The 21,022-nt window shown below is 35.9% G+C and overlaps 2 long non-coding RNA genes across 2 annotated transcripts in view; both read right to left on the bottom strand.

The window, feature by feature from the left end:
* Positions 1 to 6,620, bottom strand: part of LOC148189445 (uncharacterized) — a 156,992-nt gene extending 150,372 nt beyond the window's left edge. The window contains exons 1-2 of the long non-coding RNA XR_015776859.1: positions 6,423 to 6,620; positions 3,546 to 3,607 (exon numbers count right to left, since the gene is read on the bottom strand). This is a non-coding gene — a long non-coding RNA (uncharacterized LOC148189445). The remainder of the gene's footprint in view (positions 1 to 3,545; positions 3,608 to 6,422) is intronic.
* A 1,151-nt stretch (positions 6,621 to 7,771) lies between these two features.
* Positions 7,772 to 20,674, bottom strand: LOC121942927 (uncharacterized). The gene is made up of 4 exons (XR_006105835.2): positions 20,243 to 20,674; positions 18,843 to 18,932; positions 14,435 to 14,503; positions 7,772 to 8,030 (listed from the first exon to the last, which is right to left on the bottom strand). It is a non-coding gene; the product is annotated as an uncharacterized LOC121942927 (long non-coding RNA).
* Positions 20,675 to 21,022: the final 348 nt, after the last annotated feature.

Raw genomic sequence — 21,022 nt, 5'->3', positions numbered from 1 at the left:
TTTGGATGTAGAAATGTTGTTTTATTGCAGAACATCCGTAAAAGTGTCCTCGACACTACAGTGAAAACACCAATTGACGGAAAATCTTTTCAATGATGGGGAAAAGAAAAAAAGAAAAAGAAACAATGGGGGAAAACCTAACTGCGATGATGTTTTGGACTGATCTAGCAGGCACAGCAGTTTGACACGCAGCATAATGCAGTGTGTGTAGTACTGGTGGAGCAAAACCATGGGCAAAACCGGCAAAATCAAAGCAATCTACGCTTAATATTTTCGGTTACATTTATTGGCCATAAATGTTATTATCAGAATTATCGGTATGTCGTCATAAGTCCCATCATAAAGCCGATAATTAACGGTCTTGATATTTATTTTGCATCACTACTCAGTATGCTAGCTGTAATGCCATAGATAGTCATTTTTTTCTTCTCTGCTGAGGTAACTCTACAAGTGACACAACAACAGGCAACAAGTCATTTTTAATGGAAGCTAGTAACATGAAGCTTCAAAATGATGCCAAGGACTGCTGACGGAAGTGATGCGCTATACTATATCAAAGCTGACTGTTTTCGTTGCTTTAATGACGAAAAAGCATTAACTAAACATAGTTTTTGTTTCTAGCTGTGGCACTTAGTTATTTAGCTTAGTTAGCTGACACTATGCAAGCTTTCTGTGCGTCGCGGTGCACACAGAGATGCTATGGGTCAGTGACCGAAGATTTTTTAGGAGGTTTTTCCTTTATTTGTCAGGGCAGCTTGAAGAGTGAAAGGGGTAGAGAAAAGGGATGACATACAGCAAAGGGCCATGGGTTGGATATGAACCCATATCCACTGAGGTAAGGACATAGCTTTTGTACATGAAGCACCTGCTCTACCATGCCATCTACTGGATGCTGCAGCATAAATATTTTCTGACCAAATACAAACTTTAGATGACAGTCAGTTAGTGCTGGGCAATTAATCAGATTTTTATTTCGATTACAATTTTGGCTTCCCTCGATTTTCAAAACAAGTTATTCAAGTTAAAACAATTATGTGCAACATGATGAATCTTACAATGTTGCTCCCATTTTGTCTTTTATTTTGTAAATCAAGCGCACCCTTTCCTCATGCTCCAAAGTGCAAACAGAAGTTTCAGCCTGGGTTGAAAACAGCGAGTCCCAGCGCGCTGCCTCTCTGGTCATTTTGAAATTTCACTGTCTCATTTTGGATCCAGACAGCGTGTGCAGCGAGAGAGAGAGCACGAGCGACAACAAGCACGAGTGGGGAGAGCAAATGTATACGCGCCGGTGATGATGACGGCGAGGCTGCAGTGAGAGGAGCATGGAGTGTGACGTGAAACGCAGCTTTGTGATGTGTCAAACAGTTGAGGCTGTTTGTCAGAGAATAAATGCTACAATTCCAAAAGACCCGAGACACGTACCCATGTCTAGCTCGCCAGCTGCTGATTAAAGTGACAGAAGTTCAATAACGGCATGATCTTCTGGAGGCCAATGAGTAATCATGGTAAATAATTGTGAAATTAATATCAATCAAAATAATCGTGATTATATTTTTGCCATAATTGAGCAGCCCTATATTCAGTGGAGGTGCTAAAAAGGCGTGCTCAGCAGGTGTGCTACACACTGGAATGATGTTACCCCATCAGGATGAAAACACCTACAGTGGGTGCAGAGCATACACATCAATGAACATGCAGTTCATTTAAGCCTTTGGGGATCTGAAGACATAGTCACCCTAACTTAAATAATTTCTCATGGTTCTCAGAATTACTCTAATGAACAAGTCTTAGTTGCCACATAGCTCCTGTGGTAAATGGACTTGCATTTGTAAAGGACCTTTCTAGTTACTCAAAGTGCTGTCACACAGAGCAACTGTCACCCAGTCGCACACACATTCATGTACTGATGGCCGAGGCGTTCATGCATTCACAGCAATCTGAGTTTCAGTATCTTGCTTCTGTGGCTCAGGAGCCACGGAAGCCCTGAGACGGCCAGTTGTTAAGGACAGACTGGGGTTCACAAAGGTACCAAACCAGCAACAACACAACAAGCACAAGACATTTCCACTGACAAATGTAGATTAGCTGCTGACCGTCTATTTCCTCAAGGAGGGAAAATTAAAGATGGTTATGAATATGAACATAATTGTTTGGATGCTAGACTTGCCATTAATCACAATAAATAACTGAGCTGAGAGTAATAATGCCATGAATGCTATGCTTGTGATCATTTAGTAATTTAAGAACATGAAGCGGCATTAACTCAGTCCATAAAGAGTGAGGACTGGTAGCTGGAGAGGTGCCATTTCACCTCCTAAGCACTGCTGAGCTGCCTTTAAGTAAAGCACCAAACCCCTAACTGCTCAGACTATCTGACTACTGCGCATTTCTATATAGGTGCATTTGTGTGTATTTCAAGCCTACAATTACAACTGAGTTAAAAAAAAATTACCTCCTCACAGGGATGAATAAAGTATTTCTTCTTTTGTAATGCCAACAGCTGATGCTTTACATTTTTAAGGATGCCCATTACCAACATTACAAGCCAGGAAAATAAAAACAGCAAATAATCCTGTATCTGCAGGAAAGGCAGAGATATTTCTAACAAGTGGATGCTTCAACAGAAAAGTCTAACACTTGGACATGTTTCTGCTGATTGCAGCTATAAACACATCCCTGTCCATGTCGAGGTGAAATTGCTTCAGTGATTTACAGTTTTCCCTCCCAGTATTGAGCAGTGAGGCACCGTGCAGCTACAGTCTTAAAGATTTGCAAGAGCTGGTGTCATGTTCCCTGTGTGAGTGGTTCTTCTGTCTTTGTGAGGACAGAGAGTTTTAATTTATATATATAGCCCTCTACATGTCTGTGCAAATAATCATTTAACTGTGCAAGTCACTGTGCAACCTTTCAACTGCACAATACTATAAACAACAATAACAACAACTTTTAATAATATTTTTATAATTATTAAGAATACATTTTATTTCTAAAGCTCTTTCCAAGGCACTCAAAGACATTAAGTTAAAAAAGTACTTCTAATAAATTATTACCTTTTTCATATCGCATTTTATTTTGCAGACTTTTAGTATAATGCTCATATTTGTACATATTTAATATATTTAGAATAAATTTAGATCAAATCTCATCTTTTGATTCATAATATCATTATACTTTTTTATATGTTTTGTTATATTCTTATGCTTATTTGTATATATTGTAGCATAATGACCTTTTTTTTCTTGCATACTCTCAAGCCATGCTGGGATTTCAAGAATGTGCAAATATACAAAAAAGAGCCCCTAAGACAATAATAGGGATGTATAGGAGCCATAGACAAGAAGTCTGTCTGTCAAGATACTATCGGTTATCTAGTGTGTATATTATGTATCAAAATCTGTGTTTTTCTTGGTGTGGGTTGTGGTATGCAGGTTTATGTGTCTGTCACATGTGGCATGTTGTTATTTGATAAGAGGTGAAGGGAAGTGAAACAATGGCTGTTTCTGCCTTCGCTTCATTAAGTCATAATGTTTTGAAGTCTGACTCACGTCTGGTGTTGAAGCTCAGTCATCGTCTCCTCCGCTGCCTCACTGCGTCTTTAACAATGAACCTGAGAGAAAGAACGAGAGAAATCAAGACATGCATCTGTGTGCGGTCCGGCCCAGGAATATAAATCTAATTTCTAAACACAAAACAGTACATTTGTGATAAATTACTAAACATTTTCTGCTCATTTTAAGCTGAAGTCACTTAAAATAATACTGAACTGAACCAAGTGGCAGAAACAACCTTAAAACTTTAAACTGTGATCACTGGATCGAAACAATGATAACACTTTTGACTGAAAGGTGACCTCATATACAATGATTTACACACACTTCTCAGTCAATTAGAAATAGTATTTTTTACGTGATATACAATTATCACTTACCCCTCTGACTCATACATTTCTAAATATATTGTTATTACATTGCTAAATCCTTTAATTTTCTTTTTGTGCCCCAAATTTCTGGTGAAAGGGAGGAGGAAAAAAAAACAAACAAACCTATCCTCGTGAGTAAGAATGAATTCTTTGTTTCTTAATATTTGTGATTTGGTTTCTCGTGACATTTTTGTCTCATTATCTCATGACCCTGTGACCTGGAAAACATATTCAACATCACATGATTTTGCAATATACTACCACTCTCTGTTAAATGTGAGAATAATGGACTAATAAAGAAGGATGCAGGACAAGAAACTTGCATTGTTGGTGTTGTAAAAGCGTACTTATATTACTGCGTATATTTTATATTGCCCAAATTTCTTACAGGGTGATATTGCAATCTATATTACTATGCATTCCACTGATGTAGATTCTTTGAAAAGATGAGAAACCACAAACCAGTAGAGGTTCAAATCAGGCACTTTTAGAGTTGAAGTACATTGAGCCACACACTGGAGAAGAATGTTACACTAAATTCTGTATAATGTTTACATTTCATAAGTACCTCCATCATAAAGTTTCCTCAAACAACTTAAAGGGATACTTAACAGATTGCCAAATGCCTTTATATAAGATATCTGAGTCTCTGTCTCATTTAATCTATCTTAAAAATGTGCTTCTATCAGAAAGCACATCATGATTTTATCTGAGCTGTCTGTCTGTTATAGTTAATGTATTGATTTTTTTAAATTCTTGTTGATTATCTTGATTTTAGTTTTGGCAGTCTAGTATTTCATTTTTTATTTTGGTGACATCTTATGACATTTTTGTTTCTTTCATTCTCCTCGTGTTTTAAATGTGAGTTTTACTGTAAAGCACTTTGCAACTGTTTTTTGAAAGGTGCTTTATAAATAAGGTTCACTATTATATTATATATATATTATATCATAACAATGTGGAGAGTATGCAGTGGTGTTTTGGAGATTTGCGCAGGTATACAGCGTATACCTTTTTTATCTTTTTCTGGCCGTTTACAGTATAGCCACCAATCAGCTAAAAACCATTGGGATATATAATAGACTATGCCCACTTTCTCCTGTTACTGAGCCATCTATATGGTAGTACAAGGGCCTGGAAATTAGGAACGGCCACCTGCAAAATGCTGGTAAAATTTGAAACTGGCGGCTAGATTTGTTTCACTGACAAGCCAAAAACAACAATAGTAATCTAGTGAGTGCCACAGCACGTGGACAAAAAGCTGATTTCCAACCCTGGTAGTACACCCATCATTACATCACTGGTAGTATGTGGAAATTAAGTGTGGTAACCCCCCCCTCATCAAGTGACTAGATCTCCCTGCTCATCTACCAGCTCAAATCTGCTGGCTTTAGGGCTGTTGCTCAATATAAGGATTATACTTCCAAATTTTCATATGCCAGCATAAGAGTTCAGAAGGTTGTATTAACCAAAATGTTGTTACTGTGCTGCCTCTTTGTTGTCAGAACTATATTTTACTTACGGTTTGTAATTTGAAATTGTTTGTCACCAGTCAGCTACTGCATTGTTTCCTGTGGAAAAACCATGAGAATAATGCTGCCTTCATGTGCTCCTTGGAAATATCATACTTCTCAGTTGCTCAGTCATAATTACGACATACATGCATCCAAGTGCTCTGAAGGGAAAAACGCAACAAACATGGACGCTAGAAGTAAAACGATTGTTTTTTGTGGCTGATGCTTTACTAAAAGCAAGTAGCACAGAGCTACTTTGTGCTTCAGCGGCAGAAGGAAGAACCTAGAATACGCAACAGGTATGTAACCGAGTTGTAATTCATTTATAAGCTGAAATAACATAACTGGCTAATATTTGCAAAGCTAGCTAGCTCTGTGTTCCTGTTGTCTCAGTGAATAAGGGCTTAAGGTGTTGAAGAGGTAATTGCAACTGAAACTGGCTGCTTTAAAGCGCAAATTAAAAACGCTTGTGCGTGGCAATAGGTCAAGTTAAGTCACTATAATTAAACTTTAAATACAGAGATCCATAAAGCACTAATGGATGCTATAATGTGCAACTACTAAAAGTAAATGATAACCACTTGGAACGACATAACGAAATATATCATTTTTCTTACCATCAATTGTTGACACAGTTTCCAAGCTTTCCGCAATTTGTGACATTTGCATGAAACGTCATGCAAATGTCACAACTCAGCAACTTGAGTATCACCTGAAATTTCCTATTTTTTTTAAAACATGCTAATGTCCAAGGTGACACCACTCAATTTCAACAATTAATTTCAAAACGATTAACAGTTAAAACATGTAGGTGGTCTTATTGTTTTCATGAAGTAGTTGAAACATTCATAGATAGCCTAGGGGTAAACTTTTTTTTTTTTTTACACCATGGTGAAATAGAGGTAGCTAATATAGGCAGATATGCTCGGTTCAGGTCCGCCCCCTCACAACCGTTACATATTCGAATGTTGCGCTCGCGCGTTGCTCACCTGTCGAAGGTCCAGTTTTAACCATCCTGCTAGCTTGTTTATTTGGCTTCTTCCTTCAGTTCTCCGGTCTTCGGGCCCCACAGCGGTGGATAAATCTACATACAGACCACGTTTTTCCACAATACTCACCGTCCGTCATTTTATCCAATTCACGCTCAAACTTATGACTGACGTTGGCCTGACGTCTGTACGGTTAACTGCCAGGTAACGCGAGAGGTAGAGCTGCTTCCTCTTCTTCTTCTTCTTTTTGGACGTATGACGGGTTGCAACCGTTTCCTATGATGCATACCGCCTCCAACTGTACAAAAGAGGGAAGTGTGAGGTTTTGTCCCTGGTCACTTTACAACTTTAGGTAAATAAAGTGGTAGTTAAATGATAATAGGTCTGTAAATAGTTTTTAAAAAATCAGCAAATTATGATATATATTATACTAAAATTTTCCACAATATCTTTCTGTGTGTCTGCACACCACCTCCCACTGTTCTCAGAAAACACACACATACCCATTATACAGCAGCTCTGAGCACTCAACATACTGCTTTTTAATTTATTTATTTTTTAACATTTATTGAGTAACATTGTTTGGCCATTAAAACAAACAAAAGTACAAACAAGACAAAATGCAGACTGAGCATACAACCTGAGGGGCAAACAAAAATAAATAAAAACAAAATAAAGTGTAAAATATAATAATAAAATATATAATGGTCAGACGGCTGATAAGAAAAAAATATATGATTTTTTTAATATGCAAGGCTGTTTGGTTTTTAAACTCGTCAGTACCTTCTTGAAACGTTTTCATTCATTCATGAAGACAAGGAAAATTGGCCTGGCAGTAATACATCTACACCTATGGATAAGTTGTTCAGCCATAATAACACAGAGCAAAATTATGAAAACATGTTTTTGAGTTATAAATCTATTTAAGTCGGCTCTCCTGGAAAATGACTTAATTTATTACTTTTTTAATTTTTAACGTTGCGATGGTTTGATTCATATTATTATTTAAGAAATCTGCAGTTGACCAAGCATTAGACTTTTGCTATGTTATATAAAAGACATGGTATCATTCAGTCACAATGACAAATGCAGTGTGTTTGCAGTGTGTTGCTGCATTGCTTTATTATTTCATGTTTTCATTTAGAATAATAAAAAATTAATATATACGCTAAAGACAGATCATTTGTGACGCTTAGCTGGACTTATTTTCACATAAAACTGTGTTTATTTCCTAGATTTACTATAATCCTTGTTCAGTTATTGATGCAGCACAGTGATCAGTCACTGTGGCAACTCATAAACAGCAGTGCTAAATGTCAATAAAAACAACACACACATCTGGTTTTGTTGATATTTAATATAAACCAACATAATTTAGCAACTACTTAAGACTTTCAACAGTTCAAAGATCAGTCATTTTTTAAAAAGTGTTGTATAAGTGTTCTGTCGGCGGGTCAGACCATTAACAGCCGTGACCCCGTAGCTTCAGTTATCTTGGGTTTACTTAAAATGTGTCCGACGGCCTCGCTAACCCCTGCAGATGTTTCCCGACAGTCCACTGAGCTGGTGGTCTGTTCCAGAGTGTGAATCCTGCTCTGATTGGTTGGCCTAAAGAAGAAATAAGAAATTGAGCCCTGAAGCATAAAGTCAGCGTACTTCCTGTTAACAGATAGTCCCTGTGGTGGTGACAGATTCCAGTGTGAGTCCAGCTGCGTCAGCACAGACTCTGTGTGAGCAGGGCTGGGATGAGAGACCGGGGACAGAAGGAAGGCTGGGTCTGAGGTCTGGGGACTGATAGAGGACATAAAACTGGGATTAAGAAGTGGGAGCAGATACAGGGCAGTTGGACTGAGGTTGAAATTGGGACTGAGAGTGAGATTGTTGATTGGACCTAGAGTTGAGGTCTGAGATTTAAATTTGGATCTAACCTGGGATGAGACGGTGACTGGGCCTGCAGAACGGAAGTGGAGTTATTGGGATTTTACCTTTTACCTTTTACCTTGCCTTTTAACGAGTATAATTCAACTTCAGATCAGTATAAAATAGGACTTGGAGAGGGTAAGAGGTCTGGGAATAAAACCCCTGCCTCACATACATAAAATCAAACAGCGCTGAGCAAACAGTACCTGAAACTAGTTTTTAACCACTAAACAAATTAAGATTAGGTGTATGTCATATTTAGCATATTTCCACCACTTTACTTTGACATCAAACAGCCTTTTCCGACAGGGAACTGAAGCCATTATCTCAAAGCCAACAGACTTGACAAAAACAGTAATTTTACTGAAGACAAAAGGTGCTGGTCGAACCTGCTGCTGTGACTGGTGAATGTGTAAGAAGAAAATATAATAATAAACTGATATTGATTTTTTTTTGTTTTTGGTTGGGTCTTTCAAGGTGTCAAAAACATGTTTTGCTGCAGCCCTCCGTCCACAGCAGTACATTGCTTAGTTTCCATGATAATAATTACAGAAATAATTAGTTGATTGTTATATCAGTTAATTGAAAGAAAAATAATCAACAACTGATCATATCTTTCTTGCACCAATTTCCCGGTGTGTGTGTGTGTGTGTTTGTGTGTGTGTGTGTGTGTGTGTGTGTGTGTGTGTGTGTGTGTGTATTTCCCCACATTATTATGTTTCTTTGCTGATCTGCACTGCAGTGTAATATACATATATATTAGAATTTCAATAGTTAATCATATGTTTACAATTCTATTATTTTGCATTTCAAAACAGTTTTGAAGTCCATATTGACCAGATTGTCTTGATTAGGATTCAAATGACAGCAAAAAACTGCATGGAACTAGCATAAATTGGGCATGTCCTTAAAAAGGAGATTCGTGGGTACCCACAGAACCCATTTTCATTCAGATATCCTGAGCTCAAAGGTCAAGGGACCCTTGTGAAATGACCATGCTGTTTTTCCATTGCTAAAATTTGGCCTAACTTTTAATCATTACTCAGCCCCTTACTAAGAAACTGGCATGACATGGCTGGTACCACTGGATACCAATATCATCATTGTAGCTTTAAAACTCAGCCCACTACAGCCTCCCAAAAACAGGAATGTCGACTAACAATTAACACAATTTAAAAAAATAAATGCATAAAGTATGGACCATATTTGCATCACGATTTAACGTGTTAACGCTGACACAGATAGGTTAGATATATTAGACAGATAGATATAAAAACAGAAAACAAACTTTGAAAGATCTGTGCTTGATTTGTCTAACTCAGACTGCTGTGGCCTGATATTTGCAACAGTTGAACTCAGAAACTGGACTGTGGATTCTGTCCTCCATCACTTACACCATAATTCCTTTATAAAGGAATAGGAAGGGAGCTCTTTGTGGCCTGTACGGACAGAGAGAACAATTAAAAGGACCGACAAAGCTTTCCATATGAGTTTTGTTTTCAGACACACCTTTCCTTTAAAACACACTCAAACCAAAGGAGAGCCTGGGCGTGCCACTTTTCAAAGGCACCTCATCCAAAGACTTTGTCAATGGAAACACCCAGATTATTGTACGGAAACACTGCTGCTGAGTCACAGCTCCTCTGCCACAAACAGGATCTGACTGAGGGATTTATTTAAACACGATTTCATTTCAACGTATTTTGTTAGAAAAAGTCATGACCCCAGTAACTAATTCATTCACACAATATATATCCTGTTTGTGTGAGCTGAGGGTTCTAAACTCCAGCTAAAAGTCATCACCAGTCCAAATTTTGGACACAGTCTGAGACTGACCAATCAAGGTCTAATGCAGGTTTTCTGCAGATCCTTGAAGTCTTAAAAGGCATTCAGTTCATTCATCAAAAAATAAGGCCTTAATTGGCACAACAATGTCTTAAATCAATCTTTCAAAATTAAAAAAAAAAACATTGGTAGGAAGATATGACTCTTTTTTTCGACAGTGAATCTTGAAATCTAAAAAATTGGTAATATCTATTTTTTTTAAATATTTTTTTATAATTCAACTTTGCGTAGATCAGGTTAGAACCAACAACACTCACATACATTTACCACATTCAATCAAGTGAATGATCAAGTGAATGATCAAGTTTTTTTCAAGGCAAACCAACCGGATGTTTTAATAACAAATGTTCATTGTTTTCCATATATTTCTAAGTTTTAATATTTTCAGCATTTGAAGTACATCATCTAACTTTTTACCACGACCAAAAAAAATTTCATGTTATATATATAAAAATAAATATTTGGGAAAAAATGTCCCTAACTTTAAGTTTTTGATGTCAGTTCATGTTTTTTTTTTTAGTTTTGGGTGAATTTTGGTCTTTAATTTTACTTTGGCAAGCATTAAAAGATCTTAAAAAGTCTTAAATCTAGCTTGCCTAAAGCTGTAGGAACCCTGGTCTCATATAATTCTGTAGAAACTTCCAGCAGCCCTTTTCGTAAGTGAGAACTGAACCTGTAATATTTCCCCGCAGGAGGAACCCCCCAGGATGTTTTACCTCTGCAGCACTGCAACCTTTGTTTATGAGCAGAGGGTTAAGCAGGAATGTCTGCAGGCTGGACCAGTGTAAACCAGTGTAAACCAGTGGGCACGGACGAGAGCGTCCAAACTAAACAGCGTCAGCTCGAGAAAACAAACAGCCTCCATCATCTGCAAGTGACACGGGCAAAAATCTCATCCTGCTCACTGTTTACAAACTAAATGTCCTTTCAGACTGAGCTCCAGCTATTCGCTGATCAGTGAGTCTGCTTTGGTTTATTTTCTGTTCAGAATGATCTAATCACTAGACCAATAACCAGGCTTATTTTCAGCAAGTGATATAATTATATTGGTTGGCCCACGAAGCTTCACAGTCTCACAGTCCCACAGTACATTTGTTGTCTTCTTATTCTGTGGCGTTCAGCCCGGCACTTCCCGTCGTCAGTGTTCAGCAATTTCAACCCTCAGAATTTGTAGGGTGGGATGTTTGCCTTTCCTTTCTTCCTAAAATGTATTGACAGTGTTTTGTGAATGGAAACACTCAATTTTATTGCCAATACAAATTTGACCTCATAGGACGTAAAATTAATGCTGATTAAAGAGATGTAAAACAAAGATAGGAATGCAAAAATGCCAAGAAGGGAGGCTTTAGTGAAGAAACATGTATATTCTAAATTTACAATTGAAGGAGATTAACATGTAACATATTCATCACTGCTGTCTCTCAGCTCCTTAAAGGACAAAATGTGTATTTTGTTTATTTCTGTGAAGAACCAATAAGAAGGAAGTTTCTCACAGTACCCAGACTGGACCGATGCTGAACAAACAAACTGGTGTGGTAAAAGAATATCATCTACGTGACCGTCATGTTTACCTTCCCTCCACAAGATGGATTTATGTAAGGGCTTTACAGGAGTCATGTTTCAGCAGACTGATGATTTTAAACTGATTACATGTTTGACTGAACAAAATGTTCTGCTTTAATTAGAACTTTATACTGAGGGAGAGAAGTAGGGTTGTAAAATAATTTATCAAATTTACAAAATGGAATATGAACACTTACAAAAATGAGGTGTTCAGGTTAGACATGCAAATTACAGTTTGGTTTACCAAGCTATGATTTAACCCCTTGAAACCTGATCAAATTAGCTCAATTTCTTTCAAAAACATGGGAAAAGCACAATGAGCAACTTACCACTTAACTTGGCCAAAAAATAACAAGAAATTAGTCAAAAGTGAAAAGAAAATTACCTGAAAATAAAAATAAAAACAAAAAATAAAAATAAAAAACAACAAGAAAATGACCTCAAGACAGTGGTTAAAAAAACATTATTTGTCTTGTGACATAATTTTAAACATATAATTAAGAGATGTCCTTTTTTTGCAGTTTGCGGGACATTCCTTGCCAAGTTGTTCATCATGTTTTTTCCCATGTTTTTAAACAAAGTCAAACCTTTTTTTTTTTTCTGGTTTTAGAGGTTCAAATTCCATTAAAAGGCATGTGAATGCAGAACAAGAAAAACTGTTGGCAATCCAGGTGTTAAAGGGTTCAAATGACTCTGTCTGCTCTGTAATGATCCCTCTGCAGCACTTTTCACTCTCTCAAAACTTAATGTTTCAGGCCAAGACAAGTGATGGGATTAACTGCACGAGTGACATGTTCTAACAAAAACAACTAAAAGTTCAGGCTTTGCTTTAGGTGATTCTCAGGAAAACACACTAATGGACACACCAACATGTTTATTTTGGGGATTTTTTTGAGTTAAACTTTCTTGGTTCTTGCACATGAAGCAGTATTGCTCTCACTGGTGCAGTTTAGAAAAATAATGCACTGAAAGTTAGACAAGAGCGCCATCCAGTGTTTGCAGAGCACAGTTAGTACGTCACCTTAAATCACCATTTAGAGAAGGTAATGAGCAACTTATGAGAAATTACCCAATAATTTGCAAGAAATTAGCAAAAACATTTTAAAAAGATTACAACAAACAAACAAGTAAACGATTTTTTTGGGGGGCGGGGGGGTAATTTTCTAATAATTCTTTCTCTCTCTCTTCTCTTCTCTTTTTCAGGTCATTTTCTTGACACTTTTTGCTAATTCATTTCAATTTGTGGGAAATGACAGGAGTCACACAGCAACTACCTCACATACACGACCTCATAACTGTACCAGACAGTTAACTATTCCGTTTGCACATGCACAATTGCACTGTTCGAATTTGCACTGTACTGTTTTATTTTCTTCTATTGTAAATTTTTAAATTTCTATTTCATATTTCTTTTATATTTGCTAAACATTAGGCATTCTGTGGACAGCAAAGTAAGAATTTCATTGTACAGGGAAACATGTTTCCATACTGTGCATATGACAATAAACACTTTGAATCTTGAATGAATCTTGAATTCATTAAACCAAGCAATTTCCTCAGTATTAAAAGATTTTAATGTAATTGAAAGGTGTCTGAACACAGCACAATAAAACGGATTTCTATCCCGGTTTCAAAGGGTTAACTTAATGTGCAGTCAGTTCCATGTGAAAGTCATCCAGAGGACACACAGTTTAAGCTGTAGTACAGGTAGATGGAGCATTAGTATCTGTCCTGCAGTGATACTATAGTGTCATTTGTGATCAATAGTAACTCTTCTGACGTATAGAGTTGTTTGTATTGCAATGGCAATATTTCAATTATAACAGTGGGGCTGGCCAATATATTGATTTATATATTGATAATGTGATATGATTCTAGATATTGTCTTTGGTTTTGGATATTGTAAAGTGTTGTCTTTTCCTGGTTTTTTGGGCTTTGTTAGATAACATTTAATGATTTTACCAGTATATTTTATTTGTCTTCTCAGTCATTATATCCACAATAGGGATGATGATGATGATGATTGTTATTATTATTATTTATTTTATTTTTTACAAAAATCTCATGGTATAAATAATTTGGGAAAGCACCAATATTAAATCCTACAACGTCATCACAATATTGATGTTGAGGTAAGCTATTTGGTCAAATATATTTGATTTTCTCCATTTAGTCCAGCCCTTTTTAACAGTATGTGTAGTACAGTCTTTATAAAGAATAACTATTGCTTTTAAATATTATAGTTAAACCGGTTGGTGAACAGATCACATATTATAGATACTTTTCAAAACACATGAAAATACTGAGTTAGTATTTAATATATTATATCTATGAATATGTATGCTGTATACTGTTGTTTTTCTTATTGTGTTGCCTGTTTGAAGTTTAAAGAAAAATAACTGGAATAAATGATACTGTATAAAGGATGACCACAGTTACTTCACACAATGCATCATACACTTACAACCATGCATACATTTGAAAGGCCATCAAAACAACAATATACAATACTCAAATTAGACAACCAAAGAACCCCCAAAGCTTCAGCCAATTTTTGTTTTATTTAGTTCTATATTGTGCAGTCTGACTGCTATACAGGCAATCATAATAAGTATGTTTTTTTAGAGTATAATCACATGGAAAAAACAAACAAACAAACAAACAAACAAAAGTGTTTTTGTTACCTTAGAATATCTATATAGGGAACGGGTCCTTGTCCATGGAGTCCCCCATAATGCACCGCCATATTCTGGCTGGAGATAAGATACAAGATATAAGATATAAGATATGATAATCCTGTCCCACAAGGGAAAATTTGCATTATTACAGCAGCAAAGGAATTTCAAAGCAAGATATGTACTGATTAAATAAAGCAAAAAGAACAATATAAACTGTATAAACGAGATGCAAGACTCAATGGTTACAAAAAATATTTACATCAATTGCACATGGATGATTGCACGTTGTGATAAATTGCACATTATGACAGTAAAATTGCACACTGTGACTTTGACACAGATTACACAGATTTAAGTTCACTGTGGTGTGTGGAAGCAGTGCTGGATCTACAGTCTACATAGGGCCATTAATGTTATTATGTTTTCGCATCACTGTAGTTTGCAGCCCCTCTGTGACAAACAGCATAAAAAAACAACACTGTATTATGAAACTGTCTTATTAAGTGTTTTTACTGGTTTTATTAACTTTTTTTTTTTTTGTTTTTTGGAGAGGAGGAGACCTCTCTGGATAATTCAGCTCCTCATATAAAAAAAAAATAAAAATTAAAAAGAATTCCTGAACAATGAACACTGAGGGAATTTACCAGGAGAAGTTTCAGCTGGTTGCGATCTGCAATCTTCACCGCTGGATGCCACTAAATCACCCTAAATCTTATACACTGCTCCTTCAGGTGCAACTCAGCTGCAAGCACTTAGATAACAGTTAGATTTTACTTGTTTTGACAAGTAGATATCACATACAGTAGGAGTAAACTGCATATTTACACGGACTGTACCCTGAATTTACAGGCAGGAGTTACTGCTGCTGACTGCTAACACAAACTGGGCTGTTTGTCATCTGCACACTGGGAATTTGTGTCTTTTTCCGATACCGTCTTTGCAAATCTCATTGCTATATAAAGACATTTATGTTTCCATCTACAGCCAATTCTCTGATGGATTTCCAAGATGCTGTACAGCTGAGGCTGCTGAGAGAGTTGTGATGCAACTAGAAAGCCTCTATTGAAATTTGATCTCGAAAGCCGCTCTAACATCACCACCTAATGCAACAGGTCTGATTTCAGTGTCACCAAACAAAGGGAACCATATCATAAAAACACAGAGACACTCTTGACCAGATGTGAGTCAGTCTGTGCACATCAATCTGCTGCAGCAGAACACTGACTGCGATGGCAGCTGGCCAGATACATGAGCTCCCCCTCTTCATCATCTGCTCTCAGGAGACGAGGTGGAAAAGACTGCATTTTTAATATGGAAATGTGTCCTATTCTTTCTCATTGTGAAATAACAGCTGTTTTGCTGCTTGGCTGCCTACCACTATGAATCGAATAAAACAACTCAAAACCTTTGTTGTCACAGTTTCTCTTCTGTGCATGTTCATCATTAGGTGTTTGCAAGAAGAATAAATTATTATTTGGAGGTTGAAAGCCCAAATTTAGAGGCAGGGGCTTGTTGTATTCCTCTGTTCCTCTGATTTTCCAACCTCATTATCTCTCTTTCCCACTATCTCTCTCTGTCTCTCCCACACACACACTGAAATACTACAATTATGTTTAAGACAACAAAAGACGCCAGAGGGGCCAAATTATTGCAAGCTTCAATCAGTGATCATTAAAACATTACGATAACAGTTTATGAGATCAGCGGTGAGAGTGCAGATCTGTGGAAACTCAAGAGGGATCATGAACAGAGACGACCACCTCTCTCAAACATGTGCAGAAATGCACACAGCCGTATTTTAAAGGCAGTGTGCAGAGAGCGCTGCAGATTTATGCAAAAGCTCATAAAACTCCTCCAGAGGTGGTGGAATGATGGGTTTTCACTGAGCCACCTCACCATCTGTCCAAAATTACAATAACACACGCACATACGCACACATTTCAACAGCAGTTTGTCTATTCAGTGTTCAGTGTTGTGTTTATTATTCAGTTACCTGGACACTGTTTACAGGAAGAAATGTTGCTGTTTTATTATTTGAAGTGTAGATTTTTACCTTTACACAGTGAAATCCCCTCACCTCCATTACACTGCAACTTAACTTCTGCACAACTGTACAATTCCCACATTGCACCTTTTGCACATATACATTTTGTGTTCTTTATATTCTATTTTTTACTTCATATTTTCATATTTCTTCTATATTTTTTATTTATGTTATTCTTTTTAAAGTTACTATTTTTATTCTTCCTTCATGTTAATTGTTTTGTGCTAAAACATCAAGTCAAATTCCTTGTCTGTGTAAATGCACTTGTAATTCTGATTCTGATTATTGCTATGGCCATAACAGAGAGTTCAGAGACAGAGATCCAGAAACCTCCAGAGATCAACTCAAAACCCGAAATACTTCTAGGAGTGAGTTAGAAACTTTTTTAATGCATTACTTACATTTTATCTAAAAAAAATGCACTCAGTAGAGTGAAGATCTAGACCAGCAAGCTAGGGAAAAATATCCAGAAAACTATATTTATAATGATCATAATTAGTCAGTGGAAGCATTTTTTAAAAGTAATTTCCTTGTTTGTTTTTACTTTCCTTTTTTTTCTTTTTGTTTTTACATTTACTTATTTTCTTGCTAATTTTTGGGTAATTTCTTCTCAAGCTGCTCATTGCCTTCTTCCCATATTTCTGCAAGAAATCAAGCACTTGCTCGAATTTTAAAGGGTTTAACACAGAATCATTTGCACCTTTGAGGGACTGACTGATGAAGAATGTATTGATAAATACTCCTCTTGATAAAATGCCTGAAGTCAAGAATCAGGAGGGTTTTCTCTTAAAGACAGCTGGCACGCTGCTTTGCTACAGTAGTTTCTAGAAAATACATTTGGGCTGATTTGTTAGAGTAATTGATTCTTAACTACCACACAGTTCTGATCCAGTTTTCTCTGTTGCAGTGAGGTCATGTTGGTTTCAGTCATAAATCTCCGTGTGGACACGAGTGAGGTCAGCAACTACAAAAACAAAGAGGAACACATCTGTCTCTTTCCAATCTCACAGAGTGGCCCTCCTGCATTGATTTCTCTATTGATTTCTGAGATAAAAGTGAAAGAGTGCCAGGTGGGAGGACAATTATGCAAAAGGGGATGCTGGAGGGGACAGACTGGACTATGAAGAAAAGTCCTTCAATGACACTGATGGGAAAGCCTGACCAGTGACCTCCATGTTATATCGCTTAAGGTATAGTACATTTTAAATATTGATGTTTTAACCCTTTGAAACCTGAAGCAACATCACTTTTCTTGTGCTGCTTTCAGACACCTCTTGCAAGTATTTAAACTTCAAACAACTCCTTTCAAAAACAAAAACACAGGAAAAAAGTTATTGAGCAACTTGATATGAAATGACACACAAATTGCAAGAAATTAGTAGATTCAAGTTATTGTTAAAATGCTCAGGGAAAATGTCTAGGGAAAGAAAAGAAAAAGGCTTGAGAAAAACTATATTTATGGCTATTTATCAGAATTACATATTTCAAATTATGTTACAGAATCATTATTATGCTAAAAATTAATTATGCTTAAAAATTATAAAAATTAAATAAAAATTATGCTTTTTTAACTTTTTTTTTTTTTTTACTAATTTCTTGCTTTTTAAGGAGTTGTGTATTCTTTTGTTGCTCATTGCCTTCATGCCATGTTTTTTTTATTTAAAGGAATCAAGCCAAGTTTCTCAGGTTTCAAAGGGTTAGTTGTTGAACATGCATTTGTTTAATCCTTTAAAATGGATCAACACCACTTTTCTTGTGCTGCATTCAGACGCCTCCACAAACCTTCAAACTGCACAAATTGGTTTGTTAAAAAGAAAAAAAAAACATTTATGATGAGCAACATGGTGATATATGCTCCACAAAATGCAGGAAATTTGTAGATTTGGAAATAATAAAAAAAAAGATGCTTGTGAAAAATGTCCAAAAAATTATATTTAAAATAAGTATAAATATATAATTAAAATTATTCTACAGAATTGTTGTTGTTGATGATGTTTTTACTCTTTTGTATGCTAATTTTTAGTTAATTTTCTTGTGCTTTTTGCAATTATTTGCCAATTTGTTTTGTTTTAAGAAAAACAAAAACAAGCCAATTTGTTCAAGTTTCAACAATGGCTTAATGGGTGGTACAAGATGTAAGATTCAGGGCCATCTCCCAAATAAATATATACTACATAAATATAATTATATAAGTCATATTATATCATTAATAAGCATGTTTGTTTAGTGTATACTTTTATTTATTTGATTTAAAAGGTCCAGTGTGTAGGATTTAGAGGGATATATTGGCAGAAATGGAATATAATTCAATAAGCATGTTTTCTTAAGTGTTTAATCACCTGAAAATAAGAATCATTGTGTTTTTGTTACCTTAGAATGAACCTTTTATATTTATATTGGGAGCGGGTCCTCGACCACACAGTCTGTGATGTATGTGGGACTCATCAAGGCCAGCCTGACCTGCACAAAGACATGAGGACATAAGTTTGAATTGAATGTCTAAAGCAGAGCCAAACCAACACTTGGACATAGCTGATATTATCAGCTGATTTTATCTTTTCTCAGCATGAATGTCTATCTTCAACCTTTTAAGACTTGGATCGAAATAAGTTTTCCTGTGCTGCATTCAGACGCCTTTCACAAGCATTCAAACCTCTGAAAAACTGGTTTGATTTATTTCAAAAACATGGGGAAAAACTTAAATAGCAACTTGGCAAGATATGTCCCATAAATTGCAAAAAATGGTAAAAGGTCACAAGCAAATGACCTGACAGTTACCTGGGAGAGATTGTTCGATATTATCCAAAAAATAGGAAAATTTGCCCAAAAAAACTACATTAATGACTCTAATAAAGTATTTATTCAAAATGATGTCACAGAAAAAATATAAATATATATAATTTTTTGTGTGTCAATTTTCAGGTAGTTTTCTCGTAAGTTTTCACTAATGTCTTGGACATTTTTGGGCCATTTTTTGGTAAGCTGCTTGATGTCTTATTTCTATGTTTTTTACAGAAATCAAGCCAAGCTGGTTGGGTTTCAAAGGGTTAAGAAATTGCAGCACAGATATACCATACAAACACTTGAGGTAACTTAGGAACAGTGTTGTAAGAACTATAGTTAGTCCACTAGAGAGCACTGACATATTTGTTTTTGGGAAAATGTTCTACATAGTATTAGCTTCTAGGAGAGCAGAAAATGCGGGGTGATGAATTTATGTGAGGCGGGAGAGGAGAAGGCTGTTGCAGGATAGGAGAATTATCCAACACCACGAAGGACGTCCATGGCTGCATCCAACACCTGTTTCAGGCATCAGCACATTTCCAGCAGCACCATGTTGCCCAGGAAATTCTGGGAAATACAAACAACTCTTGGAACTCAACTGCCATGTCTCTGACTTACACTGACTATGTTAACATACATACATACATACATACATACATAAATAAATGTTTCTTTTTCAGTTTATTCATTTTCATATTTATTTGCTTATATATTTATGTACTATTTTCCACTTTACATATTCATTTAGTCATTTTTAAATGTATTCATTTATTTGTGTAATTATTTCTGTATTTATTTACAAAAATATTAACCTCTCTTTTTTCTTTTCCTCCTACATTTCCATGCTGTCCTGTCTAAATGAGAATGACTATTTAACCCTGATTTTTTTATCCTAGTGCCTTGTAAAACATATGAAATCCTGAATTAACTTTTCCAATAGTCATTTTCAGAAAAAATAAAAGTACAAATGTTGTAAGAAAATGTACCTGCAAATTGCTCTTTATCAAAAATGTCCAGAGGCTGGATTAAACTTTTGGTGAACCCCTCCTGTAGCCACTCTCACTCCACGCTTCCTTTGTTAGTTTTCCCCACTTCCTGTAGCTCACAGGTGTGTCTCGTTTTCTCCTCACTTTCTCCTCTTCTTCCTTTCCTGTCAAGCTTGAAAATCCCATAAGTCCCATATTTCTTTCTTTAACCACTTTCAATTTTTAGAATTTATTTTGAATATGTAAAAAAATATATATATATATTTACAGACAATGAAACGCATAAAGTGAAAGAAATGGTAAAAAACACATGATGACTTGGTTTAAATATTCACAAAGGAGTAAGAAGTAAAAAGTTATTTAATCCCACCCCTTCTCCATAAGTCATTAAATTTTAATTAACCAGCTTCCATATTAATGTAAAGCTATACTCCAAATTATGAAATATCTGCATACACCCACATACCCAAAACAAAATATCTACAATTTTACATTATTTTTCACAGAAATAAGAGGAAGATAAATAAAAATTAATTAACCAAATAAATAAACAGTGACCACAGTAGACACTTGATGATTGTCAAACCTCCTCTTCATCCCTGTACCTCATGAAAATAATCTTTTTATACAATACTTTAAACTGGTTTATATTTGGACATTTTCTCGCAATCACTGAACAATTTTTAAAAATACATTTCCTAGTAGTAGGTTATTTTTAGCCTTATGCATTATTTGTGCTGTTTGAAATTCCATAAGATTTGAAAATTTTAATCATTTTGA

The sequence above is a fragment of the Plectropomus leopardus genome, chromosome 6 (assembly GCF_026936395.1).
Source record: "Plectropomus leopardus strain MGB_pleo_1.0 chromosome 6, ASM2693639v1, whole genome shotgun sequence".
Taxonomy (NCBI): Eukaryota; Metazoa; Chordata; class Actinopteri; order Perciformes; family Serranidae; genus Plectropomus; species Plectropomus leopardus.
This window is presented reverse-complemented; position numbering and strand designations above follow the sequence as displayed.